This window comes from Peromyscus californicus, unplaced genomic scaffold (assembly GCF_007827085.1).
Source record: "Peromyscus californicus insignis strain IS unplaced genomic scaffold, ASM782708v3 Scaffold_7__1_contigs__length_154581171, whole genome shotgun sequence".
NCBI lineage: Eukaryota > Metazoa > Chordata > Mammalia > Rodentia > Cricetidae > Peromyscus > Peromyscus californicus.
The window spans coordinates 23,256,828-23,273,059 of NW_026294595.1; the positions used below are offsets into that span (position 1 = coordinate 23,256,828).

A 16,232-nucleotide genomic window follows, 5' to 3' on the forward strand; every position below is an offset into this window, starting at 1 on the left:
AAAAAAAAAAAAACCCAGAACAAAACAAAACAAAACCAACTTCCATTTCCTAGGTTCTCAGGAAGGTGGACGTTTGGGTGGTGGTACGGGAAAGATCGCGAGGCTGAGCGCAGGGCTAGGTTGCCCACTGCCCTCGCCTGGCACGCCCCTCCCCAAGCTTTTGACCGAGAGTGTTCCCACCATCACAGAGGCAGGAGGACCAGAGGAAGCTGGAATATAAATTTGTTCGGAACACTCCCTCGGTCCCAGGGCCAGGTCAGGGACAATGGGGACCGTGGGATCCACATAATACAGGAGCGCAGGATGAAAAGTCCAGAGGGACCAGGGACCTCTCTGAGGCTCCTCATGCAGGAAAACACGTCCTGCGATAGAAGGACGGACCCCTTTTCGGACTGTTTTCCCCGTTAATAATCCACTTTGAGATTAGCGCAGGCGAAGGGGATTAAAACAACAGATACATGCAAATGTGAAATAATATTGACATCGACATTGGAGGGGGAAATAATTCTTGCGGGTTTCCTTGGGTAAAACCAACTGCTCCCCTCAGGACCATCCCGCCCCCCCCCCCCCCCCCCCCAAGGCAGGGTGAGGAGGACACCCTTTTGTTTCCCAGTTCCCGGCAGCGGACCCGGAGCCTGTCCCCCCATTCACCTCTCTGTCTGTCAATTTCCTCAACTTTCACAGCCGTTCCCCCGCCCCCACTCCTCTTGCTGGCCCAGAGGCCCAAAGAGGTACCTTTCTGCCCTTGAACACACAAGCTGAAGAAAGAATTCGAATTTGGCCACAGCTAATAATTTTTTTTTAAAAGCAAATTGTGTTTATTTTGTACCATGTGGGGAAAATGAAAAAGGAATCTATTCTGGTTTAGAAATGGAATTGATCTTTCATCTAGAGGAATTATTTCAATCCTGTATTGCTATGCAGGAAGTGGGTAACTTCTTTTAGAGTTGCCAGCAAAGGCTGATACCCCGGACCCCTGGATTAGGTGTGTGGGGGAGACGGAGGGGTCTGAGCAAAGCCAAACGGTTTTCTCACGTGCAAACTCGAAATCCAATCCATTCGGAGTTGAGCCTAGGATTGGAGGGGAAAACCTATTTAAAAAAAAAAAAAAAAAATCGGAGCGTCTCAGAGAAGCCCTTTCAAACAAAACCAAAACAAGACCGGAGAGTCCGAGACCGTCCCTCACCTCCCTGCTGCGAGGCCCGCGGGCTGTGGAATCTCGCACGTCACCTAGCCCCAGCGGGGCGGCCAGCTGAGGATTTTATTTTCCTATTTTATTTGAAGTAAAGGCTGCATCTCGGCTTCGGGGTGTTTGCCAACGTCTCTACTGACAGGAACCAGCAAACTTCAGGACTCAAATGAGCATCTTAATTTATTGATGCAAAGCAGGTCTGCTCGCAGTTCCCCATCCCCGGCGCGCTCGGCCCCCCCACCCGCGGCCCCCCACCCCCCGCGAACTTCGCTCCCTCCGCCGTCAGTCCCGGAGCACGTGGGGGGATCGCGGGCCCGCCGCCCTCCTCGGCACACACCCGACCCCCGCCCTGGCACCGCGCGACCCCCGCCCCGCTCCCGGTCAGCTGACCTGGCTCGCCGGCCTGCTCCCCGCCCGCCGCCCTGTTTCCGGTCCCCCGGGTCCGCGAGCCCCGCTCCGCGAGGAAGCAGCGGCGGCCGGGAGGTGATGCAGGGGGCTGATTATCATGAGAAAGGCTGTGCCTGGAAAAGCCTCCTCCACGCGACTGTCAATCTCACAAAAGGGGGGTGGTGGTGGAAGGAAAGGGGCTCTGGAGGAGTCACCAGAAAACTTGCAGCAAGTTAGATGCGACGCAGGCCCGAGGAGGTGGCTTTCGCCTCAACTTGGAAGGCTGGGCATTCAGGGTGCGGACGCCAGGAGCCTCGCCAGGGGATTGGAAACCCGAATCTCCCTCCTTCCTTTCCTCTTGCCCTCCTTTCAGTCCTCTCTGCCCTTTATCCATATTTTCTTGCAATTCTGTCGCAATTGCATTCTGCACATTCTCTTTTCTTTCTATATTTCTTTTGCAATCTCGTTTTCCTCCCTAACTTACCTTCTTGGTAAATTTCTTGGTGTCTCCTTTATATGTCCAGATTTATCATTTCGTTTTCAAAACACAGTGTTTAATATGCAATTAATTTACCAGCGGGAGGTCAGGGACACCCTGACTAAAATAACTCCCGGGTCTTACAGACAAGTTCGCCAGGTGTCAGTGAAAAGTAAAATAATAATGAAAATAAATGAATATCTCAGTGACTGTAACAGCTTATTACTCTCTATTATTATATCAGCTCTGACAGATAATTTTTTTTAAAAAAAGATATAATCTTCTTGGAGAAATATGAAAGTATTTGACACAGGGAGAGCCATTGTAATTAAGGCCATATGCAAATTGTTCTTACTTATAAGCAAATTGTTCTTACTTATAAATACATTATTTTAATCATGCTTATCAGACTTTATAAATTATAGTAGGTAAATTCAAGAAACAAACTGGTTTTTCTTTTAGTGATTATTGGAAAGTGTAAAAAAAAAAAAATCTCAAAGCGGTCCCTCTGCTCCTCACCATAGACAGATCAATTCAGGTAGAAGCAGCCTGTTACACGGTCTGTTAATTGCTAAGCAGATCCATAGCTTGGGTATGTGGATTGTTTTCCTGGCCAGGTTGCTGTCCATTTCCTAGCAGGTGAGTGAACATGAGGCTTCATATGTCATGAATTGGCTCCACTTATAATTTTCATGATGATTATAATTTCTGTTCTTTCCTCCACTTTGAGCACATTTGTAGTTCTCTTATTAAAAATCAGAGAGCTTGCTCTTGTTTACAATTTGTTTACTTTGTTGAATTTTTAAAACTTGTTACGAGTCAATTGAACATGTACATTAAGCCCTTTTTTAGGCCAAGAAAAATAAAGATGCATTAGAAAGATGCCTTTTAAGCTTCATAATTATTAATTGACATTTTATGATGAATAATTAATCATCTGAATAATTTTGGTATCTCTGATCTGAACACATATTTGCATATCTAATGCTTGATTTTAAATGTGTTTTTTAAAATTCATTCTTCCAGGATAAAGAAATAAAGTGATATTTTAATGTGAAATTTCTGTACTTGTAAAAGTTTGTTATGCTATTATATTCTTTCTAGAGATCCATAAAACTTATTAACAATTTGTAAACCATTTATGTAGCAAGCTCATTGAAACACATGGCAGATGTACAATTAGGAAAACGATCTCCATGTGAAATCAAGTAACTGTTCGTCCTAAATTCAGATACGTGCACTAATTGTACACCATCTATTCTTATTGGAATGTGGCATTGAACTTCTTGGCTGATTTACTCTGGCGTAAGCAGAAATATGAGGCATTTGACAAACAATTCAGGTTTGATATTTAGATAAGTTTTCATTTTTTTTTACTTATTAATATGTGGGCTGGTTGAAGTTATTTAAAAATGATTTAGCAAGTCGGTCCATGTTATTTTTATAATGCTGAAGTTCAAGTGTCTATCTGATTATTCTCTTCCTGGTCACAGGCAATCTACTGCAAGCTTGTTTCTTTATCTCCAGTGGGTATACTTACTGAGCCTACCCCTCAGGGTGTTGTTAAGAATTAAATGAAGTAATGCACGAGATTGGCCGTGTTGTAGTTTTATTATAATGAAAACTTGGACAAATAGAATTGACCATCCAGGTCAGATAAAGGTAGGACCAAGAAATTTCGAATATTGTAGGATTTATGGTTGCTTATGATTTTCCAGGACTGTTTAAAAGGATGCATAGCCACCAAAGTACAAATAAATATAGCATTTTCTTTCTGCTAATTCAGCAGTTAATTTATTATATTCAATATGGCCCTAATTTGGTTGTAAATATCAGATTCTTTTGAAAAGGAATTTAGTCCAATGTCTGAATGTGAAGTTTCCTGTGTTCTGTAATCACATACACGGTTTTGAGTTTAAAGGTTAAATGTGCAAAAGCCCAGAAGCGATCTTAAGGAAGAGTTGTGAATAGAAGGAGGCGGCAAACTCACAAATTTGGAGACAAGGAGACTGCTGCAGAGCTTTGCTTTAAGACCACTCATAATGCAGTGAGCATTCCCTTTTGGACGTGTGTCCCGGGGTTTATGATGATTTCCAGCACCTCAAGTGGGGAAGAAAGTCAGTTTATTAAGTGGAAAATGAAATCTCCTAGTCTCTAAAATATCCACAAGGCCAGATTTTCTTTTTGATGCAAAGCTTAAAAATCAATGCAAGTGCTGGATGGAAAGTATTTCGATATTTAGTCAGAATACTGAAGGATTTTTGTTGCCCTTTAAGACTCCTAGGAGCACTTATAATCATTTGTAGTTCTTAAAGGGTCCCTTAATTGTTCCTTTCTCAAAGGATCCATTCCATATTCCCTGTAGGTTAAAAATACTACAAGGAACCTTTGGAATCGGCTTAGGGGTCTGGAGTGACCGGCACTCTTTCCTTTCTTTCTTGCTAATGGGATCAGGAACAACTTGCACCTACAAACTGTCTAGTGGCCTAGTTTTATTCCTCTGAAGTCTTCTTTGACCCTCCATAATTTGCCAAAAGTTGAGAATTATAAACTTTGGACTCGGAGCTGATGAGATAGATGTCCAGCCAAGGCCTGAAGGCGTGTGTTCAACCCTCAGGACCCAGTGGTGGCAGGTGAGAACCAGCTCCTCCATGCCATCTCTGACCTCCACAGCTGCATGGTGGCATGCACCCCTACAACAGAAACACAGTTCAATACATAAGTGTCGTAAAAGTCATTTAAAACGCTGTGCTGTCTTTGGTTTTGATTTTTACATAATTCTAAGGATTGAGGGAGGGCATGATAACCAGAAGCGTAAAGAAACCTGTTTCTCTGGAGTTGACACAAGACTAAACCATCTCGCATCCCACTTAATTTTGACAGAAGATCCCAAGGAGCTAACCTTTCATACCATATTATCAAGAAACTGTGGGCTTGGGAGAATCAGTGACCGTTTGTGGGCCTTTTGGTCTGCTAAGTCTGCCCTCATAGACAAAGTCACACTCATGTGACAACCAACGTGATCTTTCAAGGAATCCTGATCTATTTGTGATAATTGTTTTCTTCACTGTAACTCATTTCCAGTCTTCCTGGATGCTACAGTTGGCCTTTGTGTTTTTTGTGTATTGTTTACTTTGCCTTCTAGGCTAACATTGATATTCATTTTTTTCCTTCAGTTTACAGTATTAGCTCAAGTCCTTTTTTTTTTTTCTTTTTTCTTTTTTTTTGGTTTATTGAGACAGGGTTTCTCTGTGTAGTCTTGTCCTGGAACTTGCTCTCTTGCTCTGTAGACCAGGCCAGCCTTGAACTCAGAGATCTGTCTGCCTCTGTCTCCCAAGTGCTGGGATTAAAGGTGTGGCACTACTTCCTGGCTCAGCTCAAGTTCCTAAATGCTTTTCCTGGCTTTGGTGCCTTTGGCATACAAAGTGTGTTTCCTCACCCAAGTCTCTTCTTCAGGGTCCCCTGCTCAGGATAGCTCCTTTTGGGAGAATGCTACCCAGGCCTAGGCACTGAGCTTAAGGATTAGACTGATTGATGGTGGAGACTTCATCACCTACACATGTGACAGAAAGAGCTTTGCTTCTTTCTATGATTTCCTTTAGCCCTCCTGAGTAGAACTTGAGCATTGTTGTGGTGTATTCTAGCTTAGCTTATTTTAATTATCCTTGGTAATAGTGGGCTACTTTTATGTCTTTATGTCAACTGGACACAAGCTAGAGTTATCTGGAAGGAGGAAACCTCAATTGAGAAAACGCCTCCATAAGATCTGGCTGTAAGGCATTTTCTCATTTAGTGACTGATAGAGGAAGGCCCGGCCCATTCTGGGTGGTGCCATCCCTGGGCTGGTAGTTCTGGGTTCTATAAGAAAGCAGGCTGAGCAAGCCATGGGGAGCAAGTCAGTAAGCAGCACCTCTCCATGGCCTCTGCATCAGCTCCTGCCTCCAGGTTCCTGCCTTCTTTGAGTTCCTGTCCTGACTTTCTTTGATGATGAACAAAGATGATGATGATATGGAAGTGTAAGCCAAATAAACCCTTTCCTCCCCAACTTGCTTTGGTCATGGTGTTTCATCAGAGCAATAGTCACCATAACTAGGACACATAGCATACAAATACACATGTTTTGAAATCACATAGACTAGATTGGATTCCTCGCTTTGTGAAGAATTAATTTTAGGGTACAGATTCTGTTTAACCCTATGAACGTCAGTTTAGAAATGAACAAAGAATATGTAGATTCTAGCTGGTTATGGCAGGGAATTATGACAAACATGTAAAGTAACATTAGGTAGTCATGCTGATGAATACTAAGACCTATCTGTGGATAACCTGAAACAAACATGAGGTTAAATTATGAAACCAGAGGAAAATCATCCTAGGTGATGCTATGGGATTTCATTTTTTTTTTTGTAATGACTTCATTGCTTTTTATTTGTCTTACTGATTTTATTAGGAATTCTTTAATTGGTTCTCATATCCTAAAAAGATTAATGTTTACTGACAATAATGTCAAAACATAATCGGCTTATAGGATTTTTAAATTCATAAGAGAAAGAGTGGGGTGCTTATGATTATAAACACCATGATACTAACAGCAGCAGTAAAAAAAAAAAACTATTTGTAAACCATGCTTGCTGGTTCAGGCCTATAATCTAAGGATTCAGGAGGCTGAGGCAGGAGGGCCACAAGTTTAAGGCTTGCCTGGGCAACTTGGTGAGATCCCATTGCAAAATAAAAAGAAGGAGCTGGTGATACAGCTGTTACAGCACTCCTCAAACATGAGTGACATCCTGAGTTCAATCCCTGGGATCACAAAATACACTTTTCAAAACTGAAAACCAATTGAATTTGGTTCTGTATTTCACACTTGCACTTGCCAGGGTAAGGAGCATTGTTGTAGCTAATTCTCCAAGTGTGTCCTGCTCTTAGGGGAAGAACCCTTCCAGATAGCATTCAGTGGTCAAGAAATACCAGAGTTTTGTTCAAGGCAAAAAGAGGATCTCTTGTTAAAATTTCCACAGCTGGATGGAGTTGGGAGGGGCAGAGGGACTGATAGACTAGATTGGAGAAAGTTAGTCTGCATTGTCTTTTCCTACAGATTGAGAGCTGGGACATCAGCTTTCAAAAAGAAAAGGGCCGAAAAAAAGAAAGTGAGACCATGTGCCCAGCACAGGCTCTGCTTCATTCTCCCCCTGCATGTTTGGAGTAGGGTTGTGTCAGCGGGCCCTGGCATGATCTACTGTGTATATGACTTTTCTACCCTATGCCCTAGAAAGGAGGGTGTCAAGGGAGGCCTGGCTGCGGACACAGGGAGCATATTGTTGCAAGTGGTTCTGCTACAGTGAAAACCAGGCTCCTTTCTCTCTCTGAAACTAACTTTGCTACACATGCAAAAAAAAAAAAAAAAAAAAAAAAAGCCATTCTGATGAGTTGTTTCCTGGTCACTGTAGAACCACAAGTAAAGTTTCTGTGGTAAAGTGGCACTTTTCCCGGGTTGAGGGAAGCTGGCCTATCTATGGTTCTTGGCACAAAGGTAGAGGCACCCTTCCTTGGAGGAAGGGGACAGAACAAAGCTGAAAGTTCACAAAAAGTGTTCAGTCTTTTAAAACAATAAAGTGATAGCAATGTTTTTTTTTTTTTTCTTTAAAACTTTCCTTATTTGTGTGCTTAGAGGTTGGGGTTTTGGTTTAGGGAAATCATCACAGTCCTGAGCTTTCTTGCCACCTACTATCATTGTGTATTCAATGCTGTGTTGAAAACTCAGCCACATGACTTGTGCTGTGACTATTCTGTGAGATGATCATCTTGAAGTTTTGCTTCTAGTGAGGATTCTTGCATAGTTGAGGTAAGTATTCGGGTTGTGGGAAATATGCTAATAAACAGCATTTGAAGTCACAATGGATTTTGAATTTGGGGCAAAATATTGCCATGCTTTCATTATATTAAAGTGAATACCTTCACTTGGAAAAGTTTAAACTTATTTCAAGTTAGGGTCTCCAAATAATAGTCTGTTTGGCAAGGGAAGGTGATCTCCAATGGCTCTGTTTTCCCCACTTGCCTGTTAGATAAAAATATTGGAGAACCTTTCATTCCTAAGAAGCTTTGTAGAGACATAAACTTAAAATCTGCTCCAATCATACTTTGAGGTAAGAATGGGTCCGGGTGAAGGCACCAGGCAGGCACTGTGGATACTGAGACCTGATCAGCTCCCTTTGGACAAAGCTCTGAACTTGAAAATCTCTGAAGTATATAGTACACAGTATTTTAGTCTATCTTGTGTGTCTCTGTTACTAGGCAGCCTGAAGAATGTAGCAGAGGTAGAACTGAGTACATATAGTCATCTTATTCTCCATATGGCATTGGCGAGGCTTTTTGTGCCTTGCTTCTGATAGACTACACCAAAGTTTAACAGGTGTTTTTCTAAAAAGGAAGAAACACCCAGAGAGAATGGAGCTGACTAGAAAAGGTAAGGTCTCATTAGGAGGACTAGGGAGGACTAGTAATTTGGGATAGAAGACTGTCCCATTCTGGACTCTACACCGTAACTGAAAACAACAACAACAACAACAACAACAACAACAACAACAATAAAAACAAAAAACCAAAGCAGAAGATGGGGAACTTTCTTCTGCTTGTTTTCCATTTTTTAATTGAACTGACAGCTTCCATCAGCCAAAGGCCACGTGACTTTCACGTAGAGCGAAGACAACCTTCTGCACAAAGGTGTGCAGGGGGGCGTTTGAGTCCTGTTCACTGTGCTTTCTCCAGCACACTTCTGTCTCGGTTCTCTCCCGAGTCAGGTGCGCTTCTTACTTCGTCTCACCTTGCTTCTGCTCCTCTCCGTTTAAAGGAAACACTAGCTTTCAGTGCTAGTCTTGTCTATCATCTTCAGTAGGCTTCAACTTTGAATAATATGACTCAAGCATTTGCCATTTCCACTGTGTTACTAAAAACGGCCTGGAGCAAACAGAATACTGTCTGAAATGTGTTGTGAAGAACAGCACTTTAAGCCTGTTGCTGTGTACTGTGCCCAGGACAGAGCTTGGTGAGTAAAGACTGCATGAATTGTTGAGTACACGGGTGTGAGAAGGTCATAGACCTCAGACAATTTATTCTCTTTGTTCTATATGGCAAAGTTGAAAGGTGTTCATGTAGGTGCAAAATCACCTGTGGGCACAGACAGAAATCTGGCATTATGTTTGAATTCCGGGTGTGATATTTTATTTCTAAAATGAAATACTAAATCATTTTCAAAGTAACAGAGATGTAACAGTCCCTATTCACTCACTTGCAAAGGGAATTTTCAATACAAATAAAGTCATGCATATTTATACTAGGGTAATTCAAAATAACTTCCTCACATAAGCACAGCTACATTCAAGCAAAATCTTGCCAGCACTTCTGAGTACATTGCTTTAAGAGAAAAAAAAAAAAAGCTCCCTGTAGCGTCCGAACTATTTAAAAACCTTGCCAGCTTCTTTAACATACACCAGTTATCTCTCTTTAAATCACTGACAAGGATTTAAAAACTGCTTCATCAGAACAACGTTACCCTTTCTCCTACTCCAGTTAGAACCTGATCTTCAAAAAGGACCATATTTACAGCTTCTTCTGAAATTTTGAAACCATTTGGCTGATACATTTTTGCTACATTTTCTTTTCCTGATTTAATTACTGGGGATATTTGCATGGAAACAGGAGGATGGGAACATAGAATTTTTTTGTCTTATGAGCTCATGTGTTTCTGATGATTATTCCTCACCTGAAAACAGTGCCTGTTTTATTACAGTTAGGAAGCCAAGAGCTACTTGAAATTGTAACCCAGTGGTTCTAACTTTTGTAATGTGGCGACCCTTTAATGCAGCTCCTTATGTTGTGGTGACCCCAAAGCATAAAATTATTTTTGTTGCTACTTCATAACTGGAGTTTTGCTACTGTGATGAGTCGTGATATAAATATCTGTGTTTTCCAATGGTCTTAGGTGACCCCTGCAAAAGGGTCATTTGACCCCTCAATGGGGTTTCAACCCACAAGTTGAGAACCACTGTTGTAAAAGAACTAGTTGAAAGTGAAATAATGTTCAGAAATAGGCACTCAGGAAATTGAATTTTCTTCCAGGCCTCTCTTTTTTTTTTTTTTTTGGTTTTTCGAGACAGGGTTTCTCTGTGGGAGGCAGAGCCAGGCCGATCTCTGTGAGTTCGAGGCCAGTCTGGTCTACAAAGCGAGTTCCAGGAAAGGCGCAAAGCTTCCAGGCCTCTTCTAAGTAGTGTGTATAGTCAGTAACTTAACATTGTTGCTACCGAAAGGGTCCGAACACCAGGATCTAGGCAGAGCTAGTGAGTCAAAGCTTTCCAAAGGAAAAGCTCATCCCAGTGGCGGGCAGTGACTGCTGCCCTGTAGGTGTCAATGTGTCAGCCGTGCATTTCCCTGAGTGGGTACACGGAAGAAAGCAACTCCAGACCAAGTAAGAACTCTAGATGGCCACTGACAACTACGAAGGGAGCAGAGAAAGATTGGGCCCCGAATTCTAACCACCTGGCAAGTGTTCGCTACCTTTCACAATCAAATCGGAGAAGAGCGATCAGGATGAGTTCTGAGCATCTTGGAGATCCAGGAATTTGCATGCTCAGTGATGGAGTTACAGTTTCGTATCTTTGCACAACATGTCGTACTTTGCTTAAGCAACTTTGACTGCTCATCCAGTCTTCTAGGCTTTAACCCTTGCTTAGCTTCGCCTTCTCTTCTCTGCAACCCTATTTTATTTCATCTCTACCTTTGTTTTTGATTCTCCTGCCTCGGCCTCTTCAGCATACCCTGCCTGTGTGCACCACCACAACTGGTTTGTTTGCTTAGAATTACATTTATTTAACGGATGTGCACATGCATGTGCATGCTACAGTGGTGTGTGTGTGTGTGTGTGTGTGTGTGTGTGTGTAAGTCAGAAAACAGCTTACAGGAGTTTGCTCTCTCCTCCCCTCATGTGAGTTCCAGGGACTGACCTCAGGTCATCAGGCTTGGTAGCAAGCTTAGGCACACAATTGTAAAAGTATTCAAATAAAATGCTGTTACATTAAATCAATTTCAAACATTTTTTCTCCCCACATACAAAATTTCACGTAATCTCTGCAATAAACTTCTAAGATTAACAAATGTTCTTGTCGGGCGGTGGTGGCACACACCTTTAATCCCAACACTCGGGAGGCAGAGGCAGGCAGATCTCTATATGAGTTCGAGGCCAGCCTGGTCTACAGAATGAGTTCCAGGACAGCCAGGGCCACACAAAGAAACCCTGTCTTGATAAAACAAAGAAACAAATGGCAGTTCCTGTGCTGAGTCTTTCTCCTTGTCTTCTTCCCTTTTCCTGCAGTGCTGGCGTGGAACACTGGTGTCACATCCCCTTTGTGAGCCTGCTGTCTGTGCAGCTACATCTTCAGTACTATGCCCAGGTTTGAAAGGAGGAAATGAAGATTTTTATGGAAAAAAAAAGACAAAATAATCAAATCCATTTTGGAAATCTCAGATTTTCCTAGAGCTAGCAGAATGGAAATATTTGTAAAAGTGACAGATGGGGGCAGGTGTTGAAAGGGACCCGTGTTAGTCACTCAGGGGCACGGCCTAGGTAGAAAGTCAGCTCAGGTCCTCTGACTCAGTTTTGGCCTTTATGCAGGAGAACTGAATATAAAAGTGTTAGAAAAGAGTGTTTGGCTTTAGGAGAGCCCCTGGGCCCAAGACGTTGTTTTCTTCCTCATAACAGGTTTTTCAGTTGTTTTGGGTACAGAAGACAAGTCATAAATTTGACCAATAAAGGAGTCTGTTGTTTGGAGTTCATTTATTTTTTGTGACAGGGTCTATTATATAGTCCCAGGTATCTGGGAACTCACTCTGTGTAGACCAGGCTGGCCTTGAGCTCACAGAGATCCACCTGCCTCTTCCTCCCAAGTGCTGGGATTAAAGGTGTGCACCACCACACCCAGCTTGTGGTATGGATCTTAACTCCTCCCCACAGGTCTGAGTATTAAAGGCATGGGGGGCACTGTTGGGAGGTGATGGAAACAGAGCTGGGGCCCAGTGAGAGGTCTTCAGCTCACTGGGAGGAGATTTGGGAGTCCTCTCCCGCCTCAGAGCCACCAGGCCAGCAGATCATTGACTGAATCCTCCAAAAATTTTAAAATTTGATGATCTCAGGTATTTCATTATAGCGATGGAAAACTGACTAGTTCAACAGTGAAGTGGAAAAATTAATTGGGTGTGTTAGAGTGGTGTACAGAAAGTCCTGTGTAAATGGTAAAGAAACAACCAAACGTAAATATGTGCATGCTCCCTTCTTACCCCCAGAAACCAGGTAAGCAGCTCTTAAAAGAGTTTTCTTTGTTTAATTTTATTTATTTTTATGTGTGTAGGTATTTTGCGGTACCCTTGTAGGCCAGAAGAGTGTGTTGGATTCCCCGGAATTAGAATACATAAATGACTGTGAGGCATCATGTGGGTGTTGGGAACTGAATCCAGGTCTTCTGGAAGAGTAGCTGGTGCTCTGAACCTCTGAGTCATCTCTCCAACCTGGACAGCTTTAAAAAATGTGTTTCTGTGTGTATTTGTTAAATATGTTGAGGTTAATGTAAGTGAAATGGTTAATGCATCAGAATATTCAGCCAATTAATAAATTCAAATATGTTATGAGGTACTGAATTTCCCAAACTAATGGATTACTTGATAAATTACACACATCTATTTTATTTATTATATATATCTATATATCTCCTATATTTACCCAATTAGTGAGCGCTAGTTAATTCCCTATTATGTGCTGGGCACTCCTCTGGAAGTAAAGTAAGAAAACCATCACGGCAGACTTAATCTGTTCAGGTGAACAGAGAGGAGAGACTGTGTGATGAATGTTATTGGAAGTATAGAAGGCAAGCACATCTAGTCTAATAATAGCTACAAAATAAAGCGAAGGCAGGAGTAGATCTTCCTAATGTGCAGAAGGTCAGGTCTTGGAAATCCATCAACCGCAAGAGAAAAGAGTTTAAATCACCCTTTGAGGCCGGATTAAAGGCTCATAGGGAAACTCAGAAGAGGCTGGAAAAGAAAGGGAATAAATTCTAGAGTCAGAATTACCAGAAGAAGGACCATGGTCTAAGGGCTTTGGTGAGCAAAGTTCTCCAAAGGCTGACCTCCCTCCCCAGGTGTTCATTCTGGTTGGTGGGTGTCCTGGTGCTGGTGCACGGCACACTCACCCACTTCCAATCGCTTTGTCGTGGTTGTAGTAGCATCTCAATTAGCTGTTGAGTCTTAGGGACTGGATCCAAGCCCTGACACTGGAAAAATAAAGCCAGACAGGTCATCAACGGAAGAGTGTCATGTAGGCTCCACAGCAGTGTCAATGGGCACAACAGTATGGGCTGCTCCTTGGGGAGTCTGTGGTGGCTGGGGCTCCTTAGAAGCCTGGCTTATGTAGCAACCTCCTTCTTCCTGTCACCACTGCCTCTCTATTCATTGTTTTTTTTTTTTTTTTAAATCCCAAGACTGTCTGTTATGCCCAAATATTGAATCAGGCTTCTGTTTGTAACAAGAGCTATTAATAGTTTTAAATGTGGATTTGGCTTTTGTTGGAAGAATATTATTTTCAGTAATTGTCAGTTCATTAGAATATAAGTAAGGCTTAGGGTTTTGCTGAAAAAGTATGATACTTGAATTAAAATAAATATAAACAAAGAACTTCAATATTTTGATTTATTTATAGACTCCACTGTTTGTATATTGAAAGCCAAAATTAAAAAAAAAAACTATAAAGAAGTAGAACTATTGTAAAGAACTATTGACTTTTCCCTTGGGCATCTTTACTCTGTATATGAAATAACTAAATTGCATTGGTATATATGTTGTTACTACATAGTGGACTAAGGGTCTTAGAAATGGACCCCATGGCAATAAGCTTAATTTTTACCTTTTTTTTTTTGGGTGGGGTTCAACTTTATTTTAAAACTTATTTTCAAAGACAGAACTTTATTTTCTGTCAGAATATAAATTCACTCATGTCTGTGTTTTTATATATGTATGCATGTAAGTATGTTTGTTTTTGTTTCTGTTTTTTCTAGACAGAGTCTCACTATGTATATCTGGCTGTCCTGGAACTCACTATGGGTGAGTAGAGCAGGCTGGCCTCGAACTCATGTACCACCATTCCTAGCTCCAGATATATTTGAACAAAGGCTAAGGTTTTTATAACTTGATTAATTTTGTTCTTGGACAATTTCAATGTGTATACTGTTTCTCCAACACTGCCTTGAATCTCTTTCCCACCCCTATCACCTACCTCCCCAGTCACTTCCAGTTCCTTTCCAAGACTCCTGACTTTTTTGTCTTGTTTTATGGCCCATCGAATCACACAAGGCCATCTGTGTGACTATTGGATAGGATATAACCACTGGAGCCGGATGAGGTCATCAGTGGGTACATAACTGAAGGCCATAGTTCTCCATCTTCTTGAATCTATGGGTAACATCAGTGAGAAGTGAACCCCTTGAGCCTCCATTCATGCCTGACTGTTCATGGACCCATTCTTGTGCAGACTCCGTGCAGACAATCATAGCTGCTTTGAAATCGTGATTGTAATGGCTAGACCTTGCCCAGGAGATGACATTTTTCAGCCCTTCTTCCTGTCTTCTGTTTTTTTAGCTTCTTTCCACTCCTTCTTCTCCCTTGTTCCCTGAGCCTGAGAGGAGGTGGTATAAATGTTTCCTTTTCTTTAGGGGTAAGCACCCATCCATGACTTATTCTTAGCACCCTATGCAGCCACGAACCTCTCCATTCATTAATATTCACCATGAAAAGATGTTCCTCTGATTAAAGATGAGAATAACTTACGCCAATAGCTATAAGTACAAATATTTGGCAGGTAGACTGATACTATGCCAATTTGCTAACTGAAAGTATCAAGCAACCCCTACCAAGCCTATGCTGTCGCCAACAATGATTTTTTTTTTTTCACCAGATTTACAGTACGGGGCATGGATTGTTTCCTATGGGCCTCAAATCCAATTAGAGAGCAGTTGGTTACCCCCATAAAAGTAGTGCCATCGTTGCATAAGTGGGCCAGGCAACTTGGTCTAGTAGATCACAGGATTCACAACTGGTGAGACTACTGATATTCTCCTTCCCAGAAGCATGTTTAGATCTCCCATAGTATGAAAACTACCTGCCAGGCAGGAAGCTTCCAGATCAGTTCTAACTTGATTTTTTTTTTAGATCATGTACCAAAAAAAGCTGTGTGATGTCTTCAGCAATAGGGTCTTACCTCTTAAATTCTGGTGGAAGACCAAGAGGGACAGTCTCTTAGTTTGAGTTACTATTGTTATGATGAAACATCATGACCAAAAGCATGTTGAGGAGGGAAGGATTTTGTTGTTGTTGTTGTTGCTGTTGTTTGTTTATTTTTTGAGACAGGATTTCTCTGTGTAGTTTTGGTGCCTGTCCTGGATCTTTCTCTGTAGACCAGGCTGGCCTCAAACACAGATTTGCTTGGCTCTGCCTTCTGAGTGCTGGGATTAAAGACATGTACCACCACCACCCAGCTGGGGAGGGAAGGATTTATTTGTCTTACATTTTTATGTTGGAGCCCATCCTTGAAGGAAGTCAGGAGAAGAACTCAAACAGGACAGGAACCTGGAGGCAGGAGATGATGCAGAGACCATGGGGGTAGTAGTGCTTACTAATGTGTTCCCTATGGCTTGCTCAGCCTGCTGTTTTATAGAACTCAGGACCACCAGCCTAGGAATGGCACTACCCAGAATGGGCTGGCCCTTCCTCAACAATCACTAATTAAGAAAATGCTCTACAGGCTTGTCAACAGCCTATCTTACAGTTTTCTTCCTTTTCTTTCTTTTGGTTGTTTGAGACAGAGTTGCTCTGTGTAGTTCTGGCTGTCCTGGAACTTGCTCTGTAGACCAGACTGGCCTCGAACTCAGAGGTCTACCTGCCTCTGCCTCCTGAGTACTGGAATCAAAGGCATGCGCCACCACACCCTCCTGGAAACGTTTTCTTAGTTGAGGCTTCCTCCTCTTTGATGCCTCTAGTTTGTATCAAGTTGACATAAAACTATTAAACAGAAATGGTAACAGCCTATTGTTTTGGGGGCCTCTAAAACCACTCTGATCGAATCATTGGGGGGTACCTCAT

General features: G+C 42.2%; 2 long non-coding RNA genes across 2 annotated transcripts in view; one reads left to right on the forward strand and one right to left on the reverse strand.

Annotated features, from left to right (window-relative positions):
• Nucleotides 1-800: 800 nt before the first annotated feature.
• LOC128102021 (uncharacterized) lies at nucleotides 801-1,679 on the reverse strand. Its single transcript, XR_008215301.1, has 3 exons — nucleotides 1,583-1,679; nucleotides 1,187-1,324; nucleotides 801-1,091 (listed from the first exon to the last, which is right to left on the reverse strand). It is a non-coding gene; the product is annotated as an uncharacterized LOC128102021 (long non-coding RNA).
• A 927-nt stretch (nucleotides 1,680-2,606) lies between these two features.
• The window catches only part of LOC128102020 (uncharacterized), a 97,423-nt gene continuing 83,797 nt past the window's right edge, over nucleotides 2,607-16,232 (forward strand). Inside the window, exon 1 of the long non-coding RNA XR_008215300.1 lies at nucleotides 2,607-2,696. This is a non-coding gene — a long non-coding RNA (uncharacterized LOC128102020). The remainder of the gene's footprint in view (nucleotides 2,697-16,232) is intronic.